Below are 27,468 nucleotides of genomic sequence, written 5' to 3'. Positions count from 1 at the left end.
CCAAAACTTTCTACAGCTTTGTTATGTTTTTCAAAGCCAGAGTTATAACTCCTATAACTGAGCTATATTATTAAAAAGACATCCTGGTGAGTTCTCAAAAACTTGAAGAAGACTCTAAGGTTTAACGATTAAGAGGTTAGGGCTTTGAGGCCAGCAAACTTAGAATAAAATCATACTGGACAAGCAAACATTTGCAATTTTCTCTATTTTGCTCTTTTTAGTACAGAATATATGCTTTCTTTGTATGGAAAACACAAAGATGTACCTTGTCATATGGAGAAAACATAGAGAATCAAACTGTAGCAGAAAGATAAAAAGAGTAAGGGAAGGAGTAACACATATTCTTGGGTCCTGAAGCTCCTTGCTCCTGGAGTCCTGTTGCATATTTAGATTTCCAGTTCTCTCATTCCAGCTTCTTGAAGAATAACAAATTGAGTCTTTGTTGTTGCTACTATCAAAGATGCGGAGGGATTGTGATGAAATAATTTGGCTGCTTTTCAGACTTCCCCTGGGTTATTTTGGGTTTTACTGTTAGCAGCAGCAGCAGCTCCAAAATGCATTTATGAAAGTGTAAATGATGTGGTGTGTGAGACTGGATGCAGCAGAGAAGGGAAGCAACATGGCTGAAGGACAGGTGCTGTGTTTGACTGCAGCAACTGGAGGGACATCTCTGTACAAGCTGTTAACTGTTGTGATCATTCAGATTGCTCAAAATGGCACTACACTCTTGGTAAGAGCTACTGGCATCTGCAAGGCTGCTGAAAATCAGTGCCAAAGTTGTAACTGCTGTAGCCATCTGCAGTTTCTAATGGTTTCATTACTCATGGAGGAAAGAGTAAGTTATATGAAGGCATGGCCTAGGGGCCTTAAGCTTGAAAAGCCTGCATGCTGTGGGGTTCTTGTCTGGCATTTAGTGAACTTGTTGGAAGATCTGAAGTGAATACTGGATAGCATTTCCTAGATTTTTTTATTGCTCTGGAAAGAGTCATGAAAGAAATTGCAGTGCTCCTTTTGCCCCACAATGTGTTGTTAAGCTAGCCATCATGTATAAACATTTTCTGTGTGTCCCCATGTAGTTTCGTGTGCTCCTCCTTGCATCCCAGCCACCCATCACTAATAATGAACATACTGTTTCTGACAGGAATGCTCACAACATTACATCATTTGGTATGGTATCCCCTCTCTTTCCACAGAAGGTCATATCTGCTTTGTTAACAATTCTGATGCCATCAAAGTGATTGCAAATCTGTTGCTTATGGAATAATTTCACCTTCTCCCTGGTACGAACTCCTAACTATCTGTTAGTACACATGTAAGATGTATGGTAGTTTACATGTGTGCTCTATATGACACATGGGGGGGATGTTAATATGCTGATGAATGTTAAACACATGACATTAACAATATGTTTGAGAACTAGATCCTGTTCAGTTTTCTTTTCAGCAACCTCCCCACAACTGGAAAATACCTGAATTAAAGAATTAAAAAGTAGTCATTAATCATTATCCATTTTGTAGATGAGGAGTATCCATAGAGGGAATATTAGATGAAGGAATCTTGTCTTATTATTCACATTTGGCTTTGCAAAATAAAAGCTTGGTGATATCCTCTCTGCTGAGCTTCCTGTCTCCAGTGGACTTGACAGAATGTTAGTCTTACAGCTGCAACTTTAGCAGTTTAATGACTCAGTGGACAATGAATGTTCACATGACTCTTCAAAGTCTCAGTTTGCTTAGCCTGAAAAATCAAGCCATTTCATGCCAGGTTGTCCATACCCATAGTCCACCAAGAGAAAGAAAGGAAATAGAAAAGAAGAGACCAATGCAGAAGACAACTGGGGGGAAAGCTTCTCTAGTGGCAATATTTCTTATTAGGCCAAGGCATTCTCAGGGAAAAATCTTTTTTCAGGGACACTGATAGAGCAAAACAGCACTTCTGGTGGAAATGATACAGGGCAGTTATAAAAGAGGCTTCTTTGTTTGACTAATGCCCCTGTCAGCCAGGCTGGCTCATGACATTTGTCTGCATGAAGCGAAGAATCTTTATTGTATTGTACAGAAGCAAATAGGAGTGACAGTTGGATTTCATTTCAGTGCTACTGATGGGACACTTTCTTCCTCTACTTCCCAGGGCAGCATGGTGGCTTGGAGGTGGGGGTGGGGGGTGGGGGTGGGTAAAGGAAGGTTGTGCAGGGCATGCTGTTCTAACTTTTAGCAGAGGGAATTCCCAGGGAGGCCCAAGGGGAATACCCAAGGGCTACTCCTGCAATTCAGTATCCTACCTGTGTCAGTTAGACCACACTTTTAGACCAAAGTTAAGCTCTGCCTAATGGTAGGTCTGGCCTTTCTTGTCATTTTTGGGACTTAATTGTGCAAGGTGATAAAATGCGGTTCAAGTTCAACATACACTACATCTACATTGACTCATGAGCTGTAGTTTGAAGGCACCTGAGTTAGAAGCTTCTAGTATGAGGTTGTCTGCTGAAGACACTGATTCAATACCTCCTAGCTTCAAACACCCCAAGAAGAAAGTTAGTTCAAAATGCAGTTTGCTCAATTTCACACACAAACACACTTTTCAGCACACTTGTGAGCTTTTCCTGGAGATCCACAGTAAATAAAGATGATAAAGATTGTATCAGCCCCCTGCCTGAGCCCAGAACTGTGTTGCTATTTCAGGCTACTGGTTGTCTGTTTGATGGTTGTTTTATATTGTGTTATGCCATTGTTGTTTTAATTTGCTTGTTGCTGTTTTATGAATTTTAAAGTGTTATTTTAACTATGTTGATTGGGCTTGTCCCCATGTAAGCCACCCCGAGCCCCTTCGGGGAGATGGAGGTGGGGTACAAAAATAAAGTTGTTATTATAATACTATCATTACAATACATGATGTAGTGCTTTGAAGCTTCCATAGGCAGCAGTATTAAAGCCTCAGGAATTTTGTTTAACTGGGACTATAGCATCATTTCTCCCATGCTGCACTCTCCTGTTCTCTCAAAATTTAGTTATAGACCCCACAGTCATTGGAGGGGAAGTGACTTTTCCCACCAACAATGCACTGTTGCAAGCTATCCATGTTCTGATGTATTTTGGAGAAATTTGTTCTTGAGTGGGTAAGACCTATTAGCATTATGAAAAGAAGCCCTGCTTGTTCTTCATAGTATAGGTCAAGATAGTGGCCTGCATTTTTTATTTTCTTTGTGGATTATGCAGCAAAAATGTGATGAATGACTGCATTTCAAATTTTACTGGTAATTGTATTGTTGTATCCTTGGTCTGTAGCACCTCTGTTGTTCTATATCTTGCAAATGTTTTTGTACTGATTAATTGGATGATAAGTTATTTAGGGAAATGCCTTGTCCTGTACCTGTTGTGTACACACATGCACACATGGGGTTTATAAAGTCATCCAGCACTAGTCAGCTGCATGACATTAATTCAGTCTTTCAACCTCTTCATACAGTTATTTTGGGCTGTGCTGTTGTGCCGGTAATCACCAGCAAAAGGTAAGGTACGTGGGACAGCTCGTGGTGCCCTATGTGTCCTCCCTCCTCCCCTCATCACTTGGGGGGGGGGGGGGATGGAAGAGGATTATTTGCACCCTTTCCCTCCCCCATCAGATGGCAAAAATGGCAGCAATATACATTGCCCTGCCATCCATTCTGCCATCAAACAGGGAAATGGAAGGGAAAGTGCAGGTAGCTCTGTCTAAGCTACCCAAACTATGCTTTCCTCCCCATAGTGGAGGAGAAGGCACTTTTCAGCACTTCTCCTCCACTTTGAGAGGAACATGGGCAGGGCCTGCCGTGTATCGTGTTATGGCGCACAGTAGGCCCTGTCCTTGCAGCACATAAAAACAACAAAATGGGGCAAAAATGTCCAGTATTTTATTTATTTATTTATTTATTATTCAAACTTATATGCCGCCACTCCCCTGGGGCTCAGAGTGGCTTACAAGGACAGGCTAAAATCTAACACAATTTAAAAACAATGAAGAGGTCCCTAATTTTTCTGCTAACTCTGGCACTCCCTGTGTGTTCAGTCAAAAACTCTGGCCAAGAAGAAGATTCTTCTCTCCCTTGTTGAATTCTGGACTTCCTCACTCAAGCACTGTTGCTGGGATTTTAATTAACACTTGGTTGTATTGGCAACATGCAGCCCCTGTGACAGATTCCAATGCAAAAGGGACAGGAGGTTCATGCTATAGAAGTACTAGCAAATGAAATAATTCCATCATTCTGGGCACAAGCTCTCTAGGGCCATGTCTTTAGTGGCAGATCAGGTTGTGCTAGAATGTGACCCAGAGGAATCATATTAGCTAATCCAATGTTAAACACAACTTGGCAGGCAGTAGGGAAAGGAAGTGGATTAGGCATGATTCACAGCTGGTGTAGGTCAGCCTTAATACCATAAAATGTGATGCCTCTTTTGGCCCCAGTAAGAATCTGTCTTTTCATGCTCTATCAGCAACACAAGGAAAGGCATTATTTTGGGCCCTGTGCATTCCTAAGCTAATGTTTCTTGACATCTGTATAAATCTAATATAAATGCAGGTTTATGAAAGAGGATGCAACCTCAGTAGTAACCTCTATTTGTATCAGAGGAATGGGTTCTACAATTCCCAGAATCACCAGCCAGCATATTTGTGTTGATGGACTTTTAAGGGGCTTCCATGAGAACTCAATAGAAATGGGAAAAAAAGTTGTATTGCTGTTTTTTATTCATTCAGTCACTTCGAACTTTTTGTGATCTCATGGACCAGCCCATGCCAGAGCTCCCTGTCGGCTGTTGCCACCTCCAGCTACTTCAGAGTTGTATGGCTCTTACCAAAGCCTTTGAATATATGAACATGTCTGATACTGGTGGGGTAGACCGAGGCCCCACATTTTCTCTGATTGCAACAGATCATTGGGTGATTATTTTTTCCCCATTGATTTCCCTAAATGATTGCTGCTATCCCCAGATCAACACTTGGGTTGATTTATGCCAACAGGTTAGCCCTGGTGAAGCTGCAGTAAAGGCATATTAGGGCAAAATACAAGGCTTTTCCTTTTTCCAATATGACATTTTGTTTTCTGTTTTGGGAAAAAGCCAGGATAGATATGCCTTCATTTTTCATCTTGTTTTGCTGTTGAATTGCAAGTGAATTGAATGGTGGTCTCTGAAACTAGCAGATATTTGTGAAAAATAACCAATTTTACTAGTACACTTTATAATATGTGGCTTTTCGGATTCTGTGTACAAGTTTGAAATGAAATGTTTTCAATGGATCTGTGTGTATGTGTGTGTGTTTCTGGATGTCTGTTATACTTTAGGAGTGTCGTTTTATGAACAGTGTGGGTGAGAAACGATCTCCAAAATGAAAAATAGAGTGTGATATAGTAATTATCTGTTTCTCTGTGGTATCTCTGCCGCTTTTCTATATTGTCTATGTGACACTCAGCAATCTGATGTTTTCAAAGAAATTGCACTCTAAATATGCCCCTGATGTACTCAGCTTTTACAGATTCAACTGCAGTTTTAGGAATATCTCAGTCATTAAGAGTCATTCATGTCACTCAAGAAAAGAAGGTTTTCAGAGGATATTAAAAGGAATGTGTGTGCGAAGAATTCAGGTCTCCCTTGAAGCAGTTGTGCCCAGGGATTCCCAATCCTCAATATGTAAGCCTTCCCATTATTCATGGCTTCATATTTCAAACAATGGCGAATATAGAAGTGTCAACTAGAAACAGAAATAACATTAACTGTTATACTTTTCCTGGCTGAAAAATGACTTTCTTGACACTTGGGAAAAAATCAGTCAGAAAGAATAATACAGTAAAGAAAGTTATGTTAAATTTTAGCCTAGCATTTGCATATCCTAAAATGTTTCAGGAAATTACCATATATCCGTGTGTTTAGGTCGACCTACTGTATAAGTTAAGGGCAGTTTGAGGCCAAAATTATGGATTTTGATAGAACCCTTGGATTAGTTGAGGGGCATTCCATGGAGAGAGAGAAACACTGGCATTGCCTCCGGTGACAAGCCACCCTCGCCTGCTGCTATTTTCTCTCCTGTGGATAAATCAACCCATGTTTTTGGAGTCAATTTTTGACTAAAATTTATAGATTTCTGCATAAAATGTAGAAATCTTATTAATTTCCAGAGCAGTTTGCACAAAAAACTCTTTCCATAATGTCACATGTGGTTCTGTGCAAGATTATTGTTTTCTATCTTGTACAATAAATTTTGTGCAAAAATACTCAAGAGTCTTTACCTCAAAATATAGCCAATTGGCTTTGTATTGCAAGATTACTGGATTTTGAGCATAGGTTTTGTTGTGCAAAATGACAACTTTCTAGGGGTGTGCTAAACCTTGTTTTTAATTAATTTTTCGGATCGAATTCATTGGATTTGTGCATATGAAGCGATATTAAGAAACACAAGGGGCAGCTATGCAGAAACACCTAAAATTCGAAACACTGACCTATGATGTTCAGATGAGTTAGGTAAGTCTCATAAACAGCTCCAGGTCCCTATTGCGGGTGCCACTTCTCCTACAAAAGGGCTGGGTTTTGTTCCCTACAAGGGCTCCAAGGAGGATAATGGGGCTGGGGTGGAGGAAGAAGCTCTGCTTCTTCCCCATAGGAAGCAGAAGGAGGAAGGAGGCATGCCTGGCTGGGTGGCCAGGCAAGGAAGAAGCCCCTCTGCACATGGCTGGCCCAGAGAGAGAGGCAGAGACCACACTCACATTGAGGCTTTAATGCAGGAAGTCAGCTGAATTCTGGAAAATGTAGTTTAGGACAGGGCCTTTTGAATTCTTTTGTGCTGTTGACCTGGAGGCAATGCAGCACCCGCCTTTTAAAAGTAATTTCTCCAACTTGGAGAGAGAAAACCCATTGATCTGGATGCAATACAGCGCCTCTGTTTTAAAAGAAATTTCTCCAACTTGGAGAGCAAAACCTCAAGCTATTTAACGTGGAAAGCGAATAGAATTCTGGAAAATGTAGTTTAGGGCAGAGCCTTTTGAATTTTCTGCCACTTGAGTCCTCACCTTCCCAAACTTCACTTCCCAGAATTCTGTTTACCATCTTGTCCTGCCGCCTCCTCCTCTTCAATATACATTCTCTAAAGGGATTTTAAGATATAAAAGGATTGTTGGGAGTTGAATCACGCCTGCGAGGAGGCAAAGTTATGAGGTAGTAACTCCAAAGTTTATTTGGTAGTTTTCCTATTATTGGTGTTGTTGTTATTTCAAAGGCTGGATGGGCATCTGTAGGGGGTGGTTTGACTGCTTTTCCTGCCTGGCAGAAGGGGATTGGACTCCCCCACTGCACTATTACTTAACAAAAAGTAATGAAGAATTTGTTATATCATTATAATTATGATACAGACTCCTAGCAATATTTTAGAAACACTTTAGAAATGATTATCCGCATCCCCTTAATTTAGTAATGAGTATTGAAACTTTTTTTTCATTGGTCATATAGGCCTACTAGTTTTTGCAAGACATTCTTCGCTGTCTGGAATCCGTGGCTGCTTCTACAAACACCTGCAGTTGTCTGGAAACTATTTTGTGCAAAACCTCCCAATACTGATGTGAGAAAATCACATGTATTTCTGCGCAGAATTATTTCCCCAAAACACTTTGGGGTGTGACTACAGGGTGAGAATTGGTTTTCTCTTCAGCAGAGAGCATGTGAAAATGAAACAATTGAATATTAACAACTATACTGTCAAAACGGGTATGGACTTTAGTGATAGGAGAAGTAAGTTGAATACTCTTTCTTCTGCATTACAAAATTTAAATACCATAGTGTTTGTGTGCAAAATTGCTATGAAATAAATTGCAATATTCATTAATTTGTCTTGATCAAATTCAGGAGCTGTAGCTATTCCTAGAACACACAGGATTGGATGGCTTTGGTGGATCTCTTCCAGCATTATGATTCTATGTGTGTGTTCTATATCATGTCCCTGGCTTTGTGGACTGATGCTGGCTTTGAGTACTACCTCCGGCTGAGCCACTGGCTGTGTGTGTAAATCAAGCTGAGAAGGCCAAGGTGGTGCATTGTTGGATCTGGATATTAACTCCAATCCAGGTTTGTGATTTCAGCTGCTGAGCCAGGGCCCGGGAGCAATATTGGCGCCAAGAGGAGTGTGCTGGGGAGGAGAATGAAAATAAAATAAATGGAGCAGGGTATCCACTTTGATGGAATGGCAGAGGAGATGTTAACAAGAAAGCAGGTTCCCTCCGAAATAATTTTCCAAAACAAAGGCTCCCTGAAAGCTAATTTAATGTGCTCAGTATACTGTGGGTAATAAAGATGGAAATGATAATGACTGTAGATTATGCGGAAGGTTGCTCACCTCCTCATTGCCGCTTGTCATGGGATAATTTAGGGCTGCCGGAAGCTAGCTGTCAAGTTTCAATTTGACAAGAAGCTTTGCCTCACTTTGAGGCCTTGTAATATACAGCATTCCTCCTCTATTAGGCTGCTAACAAGCTGATTAGAGGCTATCGTAGCAATGTTCTCAGCACTCTCTGGAGCCAACACTACAGCCCAACTTCCTAAGAGTGTCTGATCTTTAGATGTGTCTGCAGTACATTAGAACAGCCGTTTGGTCCAAGTTTGCTTGCTATTGGTTCATTGCATGTCAATTGCGGGATTCATAGTTAGAGGAAAAAATGGAATTATCTGAGTTCTCTAGCAGGGAATTTTCAATCCACATTTCATGAGATAGAACCTTGAAACTTAAAGATATAGGAGGCTGCTGTAACATACTCTCCAACATTTCACAAATGGACACCCACCAGGACACGTGTGACTAAGCAACCTCTGAATGTGATCAAGATGGTAAAATTTACTCACAAGAAAGAATGCACTAGAGGAGAGGCTACAGCAGCTTGGTTTCTATTGAGCCTGCTGGGAATGCAAGAATCTGCCCTTCCTCTCCCCACTATTGCACTTATTGAGTGCAAATTACATTTGCCCTTTGAACTCAATTTGCAGCAATTGAAGAGAACAGGATTACAGTAGACTCTCAATGAATCCAGCAGCTATGTGGATAGGTAGATGCCAGATAAATGTAGTCTCTGGTTGCTTCAGTTACTATTAAAATAGGCCTAACTAAAACTCTACCTCATACTACCATAATACCCCTTACTAAGCCTCTCATCCAGAATATGGCAGGAGGTATCTCTCTGCCTAAATGCTTACTTGCAAGGCATATTTATCGAGCATAGCCCATAACAATATGGTGGATCAGGCGTAAACAAACTTTGGCCCTCCAGGTGTTTTGGATTTCAACTTCCAGAAATCCCAGCCAGTTTACCTGCTATTAGAATTGGGAGAGTTGAAGTCCAAAACACCTGGAGGGCCGAAGTTTGCCCATGCCCCTAGTAGATGATGGTGGTAGTAAACTTCAGTCATTTCTTTTTGACAACTCCAAATGTCTCATTAATAAGCCTTAAGACTGAGACAGAAGAAGAACATTCAAATGGCTCTTAAGGAGGCCAGATAGCAACCTAACCAGTGGTGTTGAGGGAATATAGCAGCAGGAACAGATTACGAAATTAAATGCATTTAATTACCAGTGAAGGGACAGCTGTTCTCCAATTGAGGGAAAAGGGAGAACCATCTTGAACTGAAGGACACAATAGGGAGCATAAAATAAATTGCCTCTTTGCAGAGATCTGTAGTTCTTTGAGTGAGGTGATAATGTTTAGAAAATGTGGAAGTTCATAGAAATTATAGTATAAGAATATAAATTGTAGTGTAAAAAGTTCATTGGTTTGACACTTGAAAGTGATTTCATCTTTTAATGAGAAACTGGTTGAAGAAGAACATGAACAAAAAGGAAATACTGAAATACTGACACTATGAAATTTGCAGTACAATTTTCCCCATTCCAAAAATATAAACTCATTGCATATACTAGGGGAGAGTGCATTCTATGTGTATGCTAGTAAAAATAAAATACAATAATGTATTTTAATAAGGGCAATTGTGTGCAAACGAGCATCTGGTAAGTGTGTCAAAGACCAGAAATACATAAAAATGCAAGCAAATAAAGACTAAAAAAAGTGCACACTGATATAAAACAGGAGATAATGCTTTTAAGACAAAAAAAGAAGGCAAAACTGATAGAAATACAAATTGCCAGTATATGAATTATTTAGCTTTTGTGTCCAGAGACTGGGAACACATTGTGTAATGAGGGGTAGGAAACATGTTGGCTCTCCATGTGTTATGGAGCTGCAATGTCCAGTATACCTCACTATTGTCTATGGAGATTAGATTTGTTGGGAGCTGAAGTTCAGCAGGCCACACAATTTGCAGCCCTGCTGTCATGGAGTCAAAATTACTTTACAAACACTTGAGCTCTGTGTTAGAATGAAGTATCTGAAGTTGTTTCAGATGGGAGAACATACTTCAATTAAAACTATTAAAGCTGAGCTCCCACTGATGGACCCAGCTTCTGCCGATCTGGCAGTTCGAAAACATGCAAATGTGAGTAGATCAATGGGTAATGCTTCTGTGGGAAAGTAACAGTGCTCCATGTAGTCATTCTGGCCACATGGCCTTGGAGATGTCTACAGACAATACCAGGTCTTCAGATTAGAAATGGAGATGAGCACCACACACGACTAGACTTAATGTCAGGAGAAAACTTTACCTTTATTTTGCCCATCTCCAAGTTATCTCAGATAAGGGATAATACAACTACATTCAATTAATTAAATAAGCATGCAACCCTGCCATCCACTGTCCCCTACCCCCAGTAAGAAATATTACTGAAGTTTGAGAGAGGAAGCCAAAACAACACATCTTTTGCAAGAGTGAAGGGTTTTTAGAACCCAGGAAAGTAAAAAAATTGCCATTCAAACAAGTAGATTTTCCAAGTTCTGAGAATTTGACAAAATTGGACAGAGGGAATTCAACAGAATTCAGCAGAAAATAGATGGGCGGAATGTAGTAAGGAGCTACTGGTCTTTGAATTGACTGGATTAAACTGAAATGCGGAAAGTATGTAGAAAAAACTAAAGATGGAAGAGTACCACTGAAAACTTTCTTAAGAATTCAGATTAATTTAGAATAATCTCAGCCAGCTATGGCCATTTGAGAAACACGGATAAGATGAGTAGAAGCCTCTGGAGTTAAATTTCTTTGCCGGATGCTCACTTTCACCAAAATGTTGCATAATGCCTCCTCCTTCCCCAGGTCTGAGAAAGATAGTTTTTCCTTTGCGGTTGCTTTTGAAGGGGAATGTGAAATATTAAGGCAGGGACTACATCTATTTTTATGATTATATTCATAGAGTGAAAATGGGGGCAAAGAACTCATCCGAGACCTCCAGCTGCATCCAAACTGCAAAGATTATTTTGTTCCCTGGCCAGATCGTAAGATATCCGCAGGTTGTGTGTATATATTGTGTTGCCAAAAGCCAAAATTGCTCCCTTCATTTCTTTCTGTTTTAGTGCACAAGGATGGTTTGATCTGTGCGCCTGAGTGAAATTGCCTTATTGTTTACTCCTGAGGGAGCAGCTGATGAGATCTCTGTGTTATTTTATTAATTTTTCCCCCGCCCTCTGTCTACGGCTGTACACGGAGGCAGCAGATTATTCTAACAAGTCCCCCAAGCCCTTTCACAAAGGAACCTCTTATCCTAACAGATCCCGGTGGATTACAGAAATAGCAATAACAGAGGCTCGAAAGAAAGAGACAGTTTCCTGGGCCGATAAGGCAGAAGCCACAAAGCAGCATCATTGTTTCTGCACTGTTTATCGCCTGTGCTTTCAGAGATAGGGCAAGGAGGAGGGAAATATCCCTTTTGTTTCTTCCACGGAAACATTTGGCGATAATAAATAATGAAAAGGATAATTGGGCACTTTGCCCAGGTGAACAGGACCTTGTGATGTTCTAATGGAAGAAGGGAGAGACAGACAGTCTAGCAATGGCAATATAGATTTTTAACTCCAAGGAGAAGGTAGAGGCACATCCACAGGAGAACAGCTGGAACACAATGTGAAAGATTGATTTTAATCAAGAAAAGCACAGAGTCCAGATTTCCTTAACACATGCTGTCCAAACTGGTCTATATTTATTATTTACCATTGTATCCAAATATTCAAAAACCTGTCATGCTAACTGGGAATAATGGGAGCTGATGTGCAATGCATATGAAGGGTGCCAGGTTATGGATAGCCAGGCACTAATCTATGTATTTGGATACCATGCATTCAGGTATCTGTTTCAAACCCCAACACACATACACATTTTTGTCTGCCACATCTGCATAAACAAGAAAATGATACATTGTCTAAAGTTTAGACTCTAAACAGTGCTGTTAAGAATTGAATACTGGCCTCAAAGATGGAAATGCTTTCAATAACACACACAACAGGAAAACAATTAGGAAATGAAAAGAGCCATAGCATAGTAAGACGAACTCACTTTGCCTGAAAACCACCCCAAGTTACTTCCTGATATTATTGGAAAAAAAACATGGCCCAAAATCATGGAGGGTTGCTGCCAGCCAGCATTAAGTTGGACCACTGGGATGACTTGGAGTGGGAGTCATCTTGAGTTCTAGTAAAACAAGCAGAAATATGACAGAGAGTGATGTGGGCAGGAATTGAGGAAAGTTACATGACCTTCAGAAGCTGAAAATAACTAAGGGCCTCATAAGACAGGGTACATTTAGTGTCTAGGACTCTTTCACCCTTTCTTGGAAATGGAGCCACATGGAAATGGACATCACACAATGCCATATGATTTCTAGTGCAGGTTCTGCCCCCAACCATGGTGAAAGCATTGTTGGAGGCTTCCCCCACAACATGGGAGCCTGCCGATGTTCCAACTGAGCCAGCATGGGTCCTCTGCAGAATGACAACACTTCCCACAGATTCGCCCCACTGTGATGCCACACAAAGTGGGATACTTCACCTGGCCTTTCTGATGAGGCCCCAAGACTTATTTGTTCTGTTCTGTTGAACAAGAGAGAAGAGTGATGCATTGGGAGAGCCCGGGAAGTAGTGCAGTAGAGATATAAAGCCAGATCTTTAAAAAGCTACTTTTTTGGATTACAAGACCCATTATATACCAATCAGTCTGGAACTTTCAGACTGATTAAGGGAGCAAAATGTATTTCACTGGGAACCAATCACTGGCCATGCCAAGATTCTGGGAATTATCATTCCAAAATGCACAATTACATATCAGCTGATTTAACTGTCTTCCCAGAGCATCCCCCGGAGCCCTTAGTGGCACAGTGGGTTAAACCCCTGTGCCAGCAGGACTGAAGACCGACAGGTTGCAGGTTCGAATCCGGGGAGGGGTGGATGAGCTCCCTCTATCAGCTCCAGCTCCTCATGCGGGGACATGAGAGAAGCCTCCCACAAGGATGATAAAAACATCAAATCATCCGGGTGTCCCCTGGGCAACGTCCTTGCAGACGGCCAATTCTCTCACACTAGAAACGACTTGCAATTTCTCAAGTCGCTCCTGTCATGACAAAAAAAAAAAGAGCATCCCCCAGAGCATCTTGCTTGGTCAACATGAGCTAAAAGCTCTAACAAGGAAAGATACTCCAATATTGAAGTGTCTCTCAGTCTTAAAGCTTGTAAACAGAATAAAGGAGCAGGATTTTTATCTATGTTTGTGAAATCTGGACAGTGAAGAAAACTGATAGGAAGAAAATCAATGTGGTGCTGGAGAAAAGTTCAACTGACACTATGTTGAACTTAAAAAGACAAATGATTGGATATCCGTGTATAACTTTATAATGTGTTTGCTCACTTTGTTGTGATTTTTCTTTTCCAGAAATAAAAATTAATGGTAAAGAAAACCCTGTTGAATTAATTCAGTTTGACACCATTGGTTCAATGCTATGGAATCCTGGGAGTTGTAGTTTGATGAAGCCTTTTGGCAAATAATTACAACTCCTATGATTCCATATTATTGAACCATCACAGTTGAAATGTCATCAAACTGCATTATTTCTGCAGTTTAGATGCACTCATAGTGTCATAATCAAGGTTGAACTCTCCCTACAAGCTAAGACGACTGAACTGAGGCTGTTACACTTTGGCTGTATCATGAGAAGTCACTAAAAAAGGACCATAATGCTTGATAAGGTGGAGTAGAAAAAGAAGAAGACCACATTCCAGATGGATAGACTCAACCAAGGAAACTACAGCCAAGTATGCAGGAGCTGAACAGAGCTATTGAAGATAGAGTGATTTAGAAATTTCTCATTTGTAGGGTTGCCTTGCCACAAGTTGAAGTTGACTTGACAATGGTTAACAATGACAAATACCTTTTCCTGTGACTCAATAACATTTGGAAGGGAGGAGCATCATCTATTTTCTAGTGTAAGTGACCGCACTGAGGACATTACATCTAAGCAGGCTTAACAGGCAGGCCTCCTTCTGGAGAAAGCAGCCCCTGTCCTTGAAACATTGTTGATGTCTAACTAATGGTTGATTATTCTGTGGAAGTGTGTTTAAAACAGAAGGCACTGGTAAGCGCTGCTGTGGGAACTCGCGACAGTGACTGCTTCCCACACACAAACCCATTAGCATCCACTCTATGCCTCCCTTTTTTCTCTCCTCCTCCAGCTCTCTCATTAAGATGAACTTCTTGCCTCTCAGCTTTTATCCACATCCCGGAGCCTGTGTGACAGAAGGTCCCCAAATGCAGCCGTTTCAATAGCACATTAGTAGTGATAATTTTTTCCTGTTTTTAAAAAATTAAATTAAATTTTATTAGGCAACACCAGGAAGTCATTTTTTCCTCAGCAAGAATTAGATTTGCTATACAGAAACAGGCACTTTAAAGTAGCAGCACAATATTAACAGGTGCCATTACACTCGAGTCAGTAGGAAATTATCAGTTTAAAATGTTTGAGTGACAACTAAAACACCAAAAGCCAAATACATCTGATTTGCCTCATCCCATTGTGTTTCATGCATACATACAAAGAGATATATTGAAATTTCCTTTCATCAGCTCTTTTACCTAGATTGCAAAGTTCCTCATTACCTGGCCATATTTCTGAACCCGTGGAAAACAAGGATGTTATTCTTCACTAATATAATTCCTGAAGGAAGCAACCAATAATTGTAGCAATTTTCATCCCACCGCAGGAAATTATTCAAAAACAGTGCCATTTTGATGACTATAGTGTTCACAACTCAGGATGTATTTTATGCAAAATTAGCATGTGTTTGTTTAGCATAGAAAACAGCAATATTTTTCTTTTTCTTTTATTTTCTTTTGCAGGAAACAATTTTGCCTGATATCCTACATCACAGACTTAAGCTGCATATACACTGAAGACTAAATGCAGCTTGTCACCACTTTTAACTGTCATGGCTCACTGCTAGGTGTCAAACTGCATTGATTCTGTAGTGTAGATATGTCCATAGTTACAAATAGGTAATTATGTATCATCTCCTGACCTAGCCTCCATAAACCTATCTTAAAATGACCAAGATGTGTTCTTCTGACTGTTACCAGCAATCTTGGTGGGAAGGAATTGTGACAGGAAATTTTAATATCACAGATCACAGGCAGAATGGGGCTGTAAATGTTATCCTGTTGTGCCAAGGGATTAGATGTCTATAGGTTGGTGTGGCTGCTAGAGATTAAACTAGGTTTATGAGGGAGCATTGTGACCTTAGTCTCACAATTGTGAACATTAATATAGAACCATTACCAATGCATATATCTAGCTTATGCATTCCTAACCACTCAACAGAATTTCAGCCATTATTGCTCTGCCAGAAAATGCTGTTCCAGCATGTGAAATATGTGTTATATACCAACATTTTTAATCTGGAATTCTTCTCGGGAAACATGTCTTTCTACTAGTTCCCAAATATTTTTGAATATTTTCCCTTTTTTAAAGTAATAAATCTTGAATCAAAAAGCCTGATCAAGGCAGTCTCCAATGCGATATAGCTACAGAAAGTCCAAACATTCAGGCAATTGTGTTGATCCATATCAAAGAACCAGTTGAAGAGTTTCCATCTCCACTAGATGCAGGGTTTTTTGTAAACCCCTGGTGGTGCAGTGTGCTAAACTGTTGAGCTGCTGAACTTGCTCACAGAAAGGTTGGCGGTTCGAATCTGGGTGTGGGGTGAGCTTCTGCTGTTATCCCCAGCTTCTGCCAACCTAGCAGTTTGAAAACATGCAAATGTGAGTAGATCAATAGGTACCGCTACTGTGGGAAGATAACAGTGCTCCATGAAGTCATGCTGGCCACATGACTTTGGAGGTGTCTATGGACAATGCCGGCTCTTCGGCTTAGGAACTGGAGATGAGCACTACCCCCAGAGTTGGACACAACTAGACTTAATGTCAAGTGAAGCCTTTACCTTTACCTTAATGAATCTTAGTTCTCTAGTAAAGACAAGCATTTCCAAATGGTTGTATTGTAATATAGATAATTGTAATATAGATATTCTATTGTTGTTCAGAATGTAACTCACCTCTTCCAGTAATAAGGGAATGATAATGAGGGTCAGTTGGCACAGAGAAACTAAAGGCCATGGTAAATGACATCTTCAATAATTAGAAAGTCCAAGTATTTCAGCCCTGGGACCTCTAGTTCTACTATCATCCTATTCTGAAGCAGGAGAGAATTCTCCCCCCCCCCCCCATTTTTTTTAAAACACACCACAAAACTGCACTTGCAGTTTGTTACAGTTTTTAGCTCCTTTTGTGGGGTGGTGGAGGTTGGGGGGGCATTTTCCCTGTCCTTCCTCCATCACAAATGAATGCACACACATAACTAAATTGTGCAAGTAAATAAAGGGAGGGGGGAATATTGTATGTGCACCTACATTATTATTTTGCGTTTGCTGTTTTGCCATTTTGTATAATGTGTGCTGTATTAACTATTTGCACATACACTGTAAAACACTACCTAAAATAATCTTGCAATCAGATGTTTGTATGTTGTTTTTACACAAGGATCATAAACACAAGGAGAACAAAAACTGCAAATGAGAACATAAGAGGAGACATGTTTGGTCCAATAAAATCATTTCAGTGGTCATTCCTATCTGGGTTCTCCAAAAGTACATTGCCCCTCTCATTTCAAGGGTAATATATAATGATCATAATTAGCAAAAATTTATACCCTCTAGTCTTATCTGCAAGATTTTCAAAAAGAAGAGCTGGAAGGACAGAAAACTACAATAAATGCTGTATCTTCCAACTCAAAAAACTAAGTTTTGGAAATGAACTTTTAAAACTGGAATTTGTGAATAGGAAGAACACTAGACTATTGAGAAAATCACAGAACAGTAAGGAACGAAATGAGAGAAATGCTTATTGATACTCTAAAGCAGGCATCCTCAAATTGTGGCCCTCCAGCTGTTTGGGCATCCAACACCCAGAAGTTCTAACAAGCTTGTCCAGTTGTCAGAAATTCTGGGATTTGAGGGCCAGAATTAGAGGATGCCTTCTCTAAATGATATATACTGTATTGTCCCTATACAAGGCCTGTGGAATCTGTGGGTGTTGCTGGACTACAGGTCCTGTTGTCCTTGATCCTTGTCCCTCCTGGCTGGGGCTAATTGGAGCTGCTCCAACAACACCTGGAGGAAAACAGAATTTCTCATTATTTCACATCGAATAATGTGATAGTTGCTACATATTTCTAGCTTGGAGCAATTCATATCCCTGTTATCTGCATATGAAAAGAATGATGCCCAAGTGTTCATAAAATGGTTTCCCTTATGACACACTCTCATTAGTTTTAATTGCTTACCAGGTTTATGCGCAATGGCAGAATCCCAACATTTTAAAAGTCATTTCACTGTAGGAGCTGTTGGTGCTTTCAGTCATTGTGCAATGCAAAGTCTTCCTGCAGATCGCATCTGCATAATTAATTTCTTATGAGCCAGATGTGGGATCTTTTTCCTCTCCTTCCTCCATTCAGACGCAAGCTGAGTGAAAATCAGAAGTGACCAGTAACTGACTGAATACTTTAACACCCTTCTGTAATTTATATTTATGATCGCTGGCTTAGAATCTACATTCCCAGAAGCTTTACCAAACAACTGATAGGAAGTTTGAATGATGCATTGAATGCAAAAGAAGCATAATGCCACCTAAGTCCAAGCTTCCTTTGCTTTCCTAATTAGCTAGGCACAATCATTTGCTAATATTCCCTCATTAAATATGCTATATTGGCTACTTATTTTCATTATGCATAATTAAATAATATCTCCCGGTCTGCTCCTCCCTGCCTAAGGAAATTGGGAGAAGGTCCTGGTTGTCTCTCCAGTTGTATGTTCCTAAGGAACTCCCAGACCAGGAGAGCACCATGTGGACTCCATTTCCCAGTGCCTTGATCCATAATGGCTCCAAAATGTGTCAGTTAGGTAGCTTCCAGGCTGCAAAGATAGGAATTGCAACAAGGTTCTTGCTTCTGATTGTGATAGACTCACTCGCTGGAGCAAGGGCACTGAAAAGGAAATTCTGCTACAACCCGACTGGCGGCTGAACAGACCTCCTTTGCTTGATGCAGCTGCTGGCCTTTATAATGGGCTGGGGGGTGGGGTGTATTTATCATTGTGGCAATTGTGTCAGAATTGCGACCCTACAAGGTTACTGAATATGGAGCAATTGCAGAGCCATCACTGCATTGTGGAATACCAGCCAACATTTTAATGTTGCTGATGATGCAAACATATATATGCTAACATTTCCAATTTGGCACAGGGATGAAAGAATTTGAAGAGGCACATAATTTCTTTTAGGGAGCATTTCAGTGTGATGAAACACGCTTTCTCATCAAGTTGAGAAAATTTTCAGCTGTTCTTTATATCCCTAATTTGATATGCCCATGTAAGCAACCTCCCTGAGACAAATTTAAACAGGACCAACAATAGTTTCTTTTTTAAAAAAATCCAGAAAAATGGATTCTGGTGCACTTGACAAATGTGCTTCCATTAACTACAGAAACTACAGAACGTTGTTTGCCCTAAGAACAGAATAGCTACTGCAGTGGAAGAGTTTCAGATTGTTTTCTGTACTCTTAGATGAGCTTTGGTATATGGCAGATTTCATCACCTTTGTCTTGGCTTGGCATATCACAATTCATAACTCTCTAGATTAGGGAGGATGTCATACCTTCCCCAGTGCACAAACCATAGAAGACAGACTGAAACTGAAGTTGTAGCTCTTGTTTCCAATTGAGGTGTGCACTGAAGTGGATCAGTGATGTACCAAAAGTGCGACTTTCCTGCAGAAAAACTGGAGATGTACCTTTTTTTTTTTGCTGTGTTTTCAGGAGCATGGGAAATGATTCATCAGCACATTTCCCACCAATTCTGATTTCAATTATTATGCCCTGAATCCATTATTATGCTATGCATGTCTCTCCTTGAATGCGGCATTCTTCATGCCAGTCTGCTCCTTCCCATTATCACAAACTTAACACAATAGATACTAACAAGCACATTAACATATCTAATGAAATCTTGATACATAAAGACAGAATATTGAAGATTGAGTTTGCTTATTCATGATTATAGTATTCAAAGGAGGTTATAGTTTCCACCTCTTTATCACAACAATCCTGCAAGGTAGGTTAAAATAGAGATACCTGAGACAATTCCTTTTGTTTCAACGCGGCTTTCTTTCAAGATGCCTAAAATTGTATAATTTGGCTGCTATTATGGCAAAGGTTAAGTATCCCTTATTCAAAATGCTTGGGACTAGCAGTGTTTGGGAATTTGTATCCCTCCTTCCCCGATTTTGGAAGCCTCTATTTGCATATATGTACAAAACCTTAAGATGGGACACAAGTCTACACACAAAAATTGTTTGTTTCACATAGAACTTATAAATTCATTTGATGGTAAATTAATCCACAGTATTTTGAATAATTTTGTGCATGAAATAAACGGTTATGTACAATAAACCATCAGAAAGCTACCCAGATGGACAAAAAATCGGGTGCCCTGACAAATTTGTGAACATCCTGCAGCTCCTTCATGATGACATGATGGCAACAGTCTTGGACAGCAATGGCTCCCAAAGTGACCAATTTAAGGTGGAATCAGGTGTCAAACAGGGATGTGTTATTGCCCCAACCTTATTTTCCATATTCATTAGTATGATACTTCATCTTGTTGATGGGAAGCTTCCCACAGGAGTTGAAATCATCTATTGGACAGATAACAAGCTATTTAACTTCAGCAGACTGAAAGCCAAAACCAAGGTCACAACATCTGTTATAGAACTCCAATATGCTGATGAAAATGTCTGTATGCATTTTCAGAAGAAGATCTACAAGCCACTCTAAACATCTTTGCAGAAGCATACGAGAAGCTTGGCCTCTCATTGAACATTGAGAAAACCAATGTGCTCTTCCAGCAGTCACCAGCCAATACCTCTGCAATGCCAGAAATACAGCTTAATGGGGTAAGATTAGAAAATGTTGACCACTTCCACTACTTTGGCAGCCACCTCTCCACAAAAGTCAACATTGACACTGAAATACAACACCACCTGAGCTCTGTGGGTGCAACATTTTTCCGAATGAAGAAGAGAGTGTTTGAGGACATACATAGGGAGACCAAGGTACTTGTTTATAAAGCCATTGTCCTCTCAATCCTGCTATATGCCTGTGAAACGTGGACTGTCTACAGACATCATACGCAACTCCTAGAATCATTCCATCAGTGCTGCCTCCGAAAAATCCTGCAAATCTCTTAGGAAGACAGGCAGACAAATGTCAGCGTGCTGGAAGAAGCAAAGACCACCAGTATTGAAGCAATGGTCCTCCACCATCAACTCCACTGGACTGGCCATGTTGTCCGAATGCCTGATCACCGTCTCCCAAAGCAGTTACTCTATTCCAAACTCAAGAACTGGTGAACAAGAAAAGTGATTTAAAGATGGGGTTAATGCCAATCTTAAAAACTGTGGCATAGACACCAAGAACTGGGACACCCTGGCCCTTGAGCACTCTAACTGGAGGTCAGCTGTGACGAGCAGTGCTGCAGAATTCGAAGAGGCAGAAATGGATGGCGAAAGGAAGAAATGTGCCAAGAGGAATGCACAACAAGCTAACCCTGACTGGGACCGCCTTCTGACTGGAAAACAATGTCCTCACTGTGGGAAAACATGCGGATCAAGAATAGGGCTCTACAGCCATCTACAGACCCACCACCAAGACACCACATCTGGAAGACCAACATCCTCGAGCTACGAGGACTCACCTAAGTAAATAACCCAGATGGATAATTTTGGATTTTGGAATTCTGAAGAAGGGATGCTCAACCTGTGTCTGCAAACCAGGAGAAGCTTATCTGCTAAATGTCAGTCTGCTACACATCTTTTAAAGTCATATAGGAATGCCAACAGAAATCTTTATTGGCAAACCTGTGGTGCGCAAGAGAGGCAAAGAAGTGACAACACTCTCATTCTAGAGAGAGAGAGAGAGAGAGAGAGAGAGAGAGAGAGAGAGAGAGAGAGAGACCCTACACAGCTAGGCTATTATGAGTAGAGGCATGAGATGCTATGTGCCCAGACTGGTCGCATGTCATGTGCCCCATGACCTTGATTTACTCAGTTGGCATCATGCAATTTGATTTGAATCTCCATTTCAATGAACCACAATATCCACTTAAGAATTAAACTAAATCTCCAAGTTATAAATCTGCAAACATCCAAATCACAAGTTATCAGATTTCCCAGAGGACAAGATCCGCACCAAAAAAGCAAAGGCACCAAGGCAAAGTGAGAGAAGCTTATAACCTCCTGAGATCAGTGCATATTGATTTTTTTTGTTTAACTAAGACTTTGAATTAACAGTTTAACATGCACACCAGATATAAAGTAGAAGTGAAACAAAACACATTTTAAAATAAAGCATTATGTTTTATGCTTAATATTTGTCCTAAATAACATGGAAGATTTTTTAGTTCCTTGGATATAAACAGCCCAAAGAAAGGAACAAGTAGAAGTCCAAGTTTCTCCCTGCAATATTGCAGTCATGGTGAGAAGACTTTGGGTTGGCAAGATCCATTTTATTTCACCTTAGGGTGCTGAGAACCATCAACTAGAAGAAGAGGCAAAATAGTGACCCAGGAGGACATAGATCATTGCCTAAAGCATCTCATGAACCAGGCTTTAAGATGACCTCCATGCAGAAGTACAAATTTGCAAAAAATCAAATTCTTAACAGCCCAAGTGTCAGATGTTAAAATGAAACAGCACGGTGAGATTTCCTAAGAAATGCATGTTTGGCAATTAGAACTGCATATCAGTGCTGTGTTTATCTTTAAATCATCCTTCATAAAAAAAAAAATCTAAATGCAAGATAAAGAGGTGAGGAAAGGATTATGATATGATAAACATAACTCTTTTATCCCTTGAGAGACACTGTTAATAAATGTGCTAAGGGGAGCCTTCCATTTGACCCTAAATTAGATCTTTTTAGAAAGCAAAACAAATGGATGTTGGAGATCTTTGCCCTGTAGCAAGTCACCCAGAACTCTGACAGATGATGAAGGTGGTAATGGCTACAGACATATTCTGCCTTTTTTGTCTTAAAAGAGACTATCTGTTTTTGTCCATTCTTGCAGAATGTAATGCAAGCAGCATTGCTTTCAGTAATGCCAGACTGAAGGTAAGAAAGGTGAATGAAAACTAGCTAGCTGTTACAGAATAATGTGAGAAGATAAACTAAAGGCTTTAGGAGCTCGGGGCCCCACCTAAACTGCCGTATATTGCAGTTCCAGAATGCAGTTGAATGGCATTGAACTGGTTTTGTGTCTACACTGCTACATAATCCAGTTCAATGCAGTTTAACTGTATTCTCAAACTGCAATATAAGACAGTGTAGTTGTGGCCTGGGTGGCCCTTCAGTTTAAGACTCTTAAATGTGAATCACACAAACAAAAACAACCAAAAATTGAACGGTTGCTAAAATAATGTTGTATTTTCAATACATTACAGACTGTTGGGAAAGTCATATTCAGGTTTATTCTAGCAGGAGAAGGTGCATCAGAGATGATTTATTAGTGTCTTAGAATGTCAGCAAACTATGATGGCAGCTTGGTAATGGAGACAATCTGGTTCATGCAGATACATACTTAAAAGAGGATAATATTTAACCAGTACAATGCAGTGTATTTGTAACTCTCCATGATTAGTAGGTACATTGCTGAAGACTGTCTGGAGAGGAAAGAGTTCCAGATGGCTCAAGTAAAACAGCAAGCCATTTGTTACAAAGAAAGGCACATATAATATTCCCATTCAAATAAATCCAGTGAATCTGTCCCATCCGACTGGGTAAGAGATTCTCTTTTGAAACTCAATATTGTTCTAATTTGCCCCTGTTCCATATGCATCCAAATAAAATTACCTTATAATAATTGAAGGAACTATGTGGAAAATGTTTTAGAGCCATTACAACTGAGTTAGAAGTGCTAATTTATTGCAGAGTAAAATTATTTTTGGACAATATTTTATAGAAGTATGTAAAAAGAAAGTGGTATGTAATGTTGATAAAATATCCAACTGTTATAAATTGGCCTTTTTACACTTTGCCCCTTTGGTTTACCTGAGACTAGATTGAACAGGAAAAAAGCCTGGAAGAATAATAATCTATTTTCCCTCTAATACAGCATCGATGACAAAATCATCCAACCAACTCTCTCCAGCAATGTTTGCAATTGTTCTTAGCCTTCCTAGTGGATTCGTTGTCACCAAAAGCCTGATTGGTGCCTGGCAGGGGGAGATAATGCTGCAGTCATCTCAACATGAATCTTCTTTTGTAAGCAATGCAATTAGCAATTTGTTGTCCCTCTTTCATGAAGAGGATGAGATGGCGGAGACAAGGCAGATTGCCTGGGCATATAGAAGTGTGCTGGGACTCATCTGTATCTGTCAAGGAGTTCTGGGGAATGATGGAAAACCTGAGCAGATTCCTTTCCCAAGGATATTCAGGCAGTAGCAGTACATGGCTGCCATATCAGTGGGGTGATGACTCTGCTTTGGGATTTAATCGGAATTTAAGGTGAGTGATATAACATGTTGATCCATGGCCCTTCACTAGGCATAGCACTTTGAACAGCTTCTTTAAAGCTCAGGTGAAAATCCTGAGTATTGGAATCCACTAACTGTCACTGTAACCAGCATCCACACTTTCTTCACTGTCTGACAATCTGCTGAGCCAATGCCACTATCAACAGAGATATTGTAATATCCATGCATTCTATTTGAAGAGATCTGCAGTAGTTTCTAGCTTCATCCCAAGGACAAGGACATTAGCAGCTCTGTCAGTTCTCAAACCGAAGGCAAGAGAAGTAACTCTTGAAAATGCAGGCTGCCTTGTTAGTAGTCTGATATCACATTACCCAAATGGCAAACCTCTGCAGGAGAATGCACTGCCTAGCCATTCTCTGCATTACCCTTATCAGCTTTTTGAAGCACTTTCTCTCTATATTTTTAGGGAAGGAGTAAGATAGAAAATGAATGAATAGAATTCACTCTCTAAATATTCGTGTGCATACATTTTCTGAACTAAAAAAAATGAAAAGTCCAGTGTTGCTTCATTTGTGCCATGTTGCTGGTAGGTTAGAGTAAGGGGACTGCAATTGCATGAAGCTACCACATTCTTGAACAGAGCATGAGTGAACAGGGATAGGTATTTATTTTAACATTATTTTGAATTCCAGAATAGTCCTTTAATTGCTGTTCAGATCTGTCTCAAGATTCCCTGTCTGTAATCTGAATTTTTGTATGATTTCCAAGTCTTATTTCCTTTCTCTGCCAGAGTGGTTATGCTTGTTGCTCATGAAGAGGACAAAGGTGTTGGCATATTAGCATATGGCAGTGTGCATGTAGAGATGAAAGTGATAGCCATGTTTAAATATTTGAAAGGATGTCACATTGAGTAGGGGGCAAGTTTGTTTTCTGCTGCTCTGGAGGCTAGGACACAGAGTAATGGATTCAAATTGCAGGAAGAAAGATTCCACCAAAACATTAGGAATAACTTCTTGATGGCAAAAGCCATTTGACAGTGGAATATGCTGCCTTGTAGCATGATGGAGTCTCCTTTTCTGGAAGTTTTTAAGTAAAGGCAGGATGGCCATATGTAGGTGGTGCTTTGATTGTATGTTCCTGCATGGCAAAGGGTTGGACTGAGTGGCCCTTGTGGTCTCTTCCAACTCTATGTGTCTATTATTCCAGCAGGAGTGGGAAACTACATGGGGTAGGATGAGACACAGACCACATTTTACCCATGTGCCCCAATATTTTGCAACACCCCAAAAGTGGTATCTCATCACTTCTATGATCTTATTTGGCTGTCTTTCAGCCATAAAATGGGTTTGAGAAGGGAGGTGATGATTGAGTGAAGCCAGATTGCTGTTTGGCTTTTTGATAGAGATGCAATTCTTCATTATTTTTGCTCTGAAAAGGAGCAAAGGGCAATTTTCTCCCTGCTGTGAAAAAACTACAATTTTTGAAGATAGTGTGCAACTTGGGGTGTATTTTCTGCAAAAAAATATATGCATGTATTAAAATCATTATTATAATTTAAATAGAAAAAATGCATAAAATCAACATAGGTATGCCTACCCAGTCTATTGTCTAACTGCTGGCAATTGATGAATGGGTAATTTCAAGGTCCCTGGCTCTACCTCTTTGTGGTTCTTTACATTTTAACTAGACATGGGCTGTGCAGTCCCTTAAATAGAAAATAGGATCATTTCAAACAGGCAATATTCATCTGACAGCCCATCAAATAGAAAAACCACACTCTTTAAAGTAAGATCTCTCCTTCTCAATGTCTCTGTGAGTTTCTGTGTCTGGCTATATCTGTGTGAGAGGGTGCAGCTATACTGTAGAATTGATGCGGTTTGACACCACTTTAACTGTCACGGCTCAATGCTATGAAATCCTGGGAGTTGTAGTCTGGTGATGCATCAGCACTCTTTTGTACAGAAGGCTAAACATGTCATAAAATGACAACTCCCAGCATTCCATAGCATTGAGCCATAGCAGTTGGCTCAATGTTTTGGAACCCTGGGAGCTGACATGGAAGCTACTAGCAGCCTCAACCCCCTTCCACACCTTATTCTGTTATGCAGAATTCAGTAGTGCTAGGGAAAGCGAGTTTTTTCCAACAAGAATTACAAGTCAAGTAGCTTTTGGAATCTATATATCTATATATCCCATAGGGTCTTCAAATGGAATGTACAGCTCACCTTTCTGTTAAGGAGTTGGACTGGATAGCCCTTGTGATCTCTTCCAACTCTGTGCTTCTATTGTTCTTTCCTTGCTTACTGTCAGTTGAGTTGATGGTTCACACTGTGCTCTCCTCATATTTGTAATATTTTTACAACACCCTAAAATTAGCATTTCTAGTCCGAGATATGTAATCCAGCGTCATTGCTCCTTGTCAGGGAATGGGGAAGCGGAGCTGTACTGACTAAAATCTTATCTTTTTACAGTGATAAAAGGTAGCAAAAGAACACAAGACACATGATTCAAATTGATGGCCTTCTGTTTTAAGAGAGTCTCCCTGGGGTTCTGGATTTATAATTTCAAAGTCTGCCTTCTGTCCTAGAACCCCACTGGTTTTGAGAGCGCCCGAATATACTTAAGTCAATGTGATAAAAATGAAGCACTCCATGTAATCTGGACTGCTAAATGCAAAGGACAATTTCCCTGAAAATGTTTTAATGTGATTATGTGCTCTACCATGCAGTCACACTGATTGCATGATGCCATCAGAAATGATACAGTGCCCATTTCCTAATATCAGCAATTGTGCCTGCTGTGACCCATCCTGGCTGGGGGAATCAAGTATTTGTAATAAAAAAAGGTAACTTTCCCAGGCCCTGATATTAAATCACCTGCTAAAAGATGTAGTTCCTACTTTGTGTTCCCATGCTTGTCTCATGTTCCGAGGAATCTTTTCACAATGTGTTGTCTTTCTGAAGTTCAGCAGTGGCAGTAAACTGGCAAACTATAGTAAAGCTGGTACAGCAAATGTCACATTCACTCATACCTTCGAATAAAATTGTTCATATAGACTCTAGCAACGAGTCTGAAAAAAATTGTTCCAGAAAAGATCAGGATAGGTTGGGTCTAACAATTTCTAAAGGATTCACCTAGCTCCATGTTAAGAAACTAGTGAAGGTAATGCTAAAGATTATGAGGTAAGATGGAGGCAAATGGCCACTGTAAACACATTTGCAGATTCAAACATGCCCTACAAGGGTGGCTGGCATTTGCGTGTTTCAATTTTAAGGAGTACCCATGACGAAGCTGGGCAAAGGAGGTTTTTGTAGTCATTTCTCCATTGTTAAAATTGCTACACCTCCTGGAATGAAATATAGAAATGGCAAATACTATGAAGTAAGATGCAGAACTATATGTGTCACTGCTCATTGTACATTAATGTGTGATTAAGCTACTGATTCAAGAGGAGGGGGGAAAGATTTAG

General features: G+C 40.1%; 1 protein-coding gene across 1 annotated transcript in view; it reads left to right on the top strand.

Annotated features, from left to right (window-relative positions):
* GRM4 (glutamate metabotropic receptor 4) overlaps nucleotides 1-27,468 on the top strand; it is a 395,801-nt gene that overhangs the window by 350,693 nt on the left and 17,640 nt on the right. The window lies entirely within an intron of this gene.

Source organism: Anolis sagrei, chromosome 4 (assembly GCF_037176765.1).
Source record: "Anolis sagrei isolate rAnoSag1 chromosome 4, rAnoSag1.mat, whole genome shotgun sequence".
In the NCBI taxonomy this organism is placed as follows: domain Eukaryota; kingdom Metazoa; phylum Chordata; class Lepidosauria; order Squamata; family Dactyloidae; genus Anolis; species Anolis sagrei.
The sequence above is the reverse complement of the archived record's forward strand: the minus strand, read 5'-3'. Positions and strand labels throughout refer to the sequence as shown.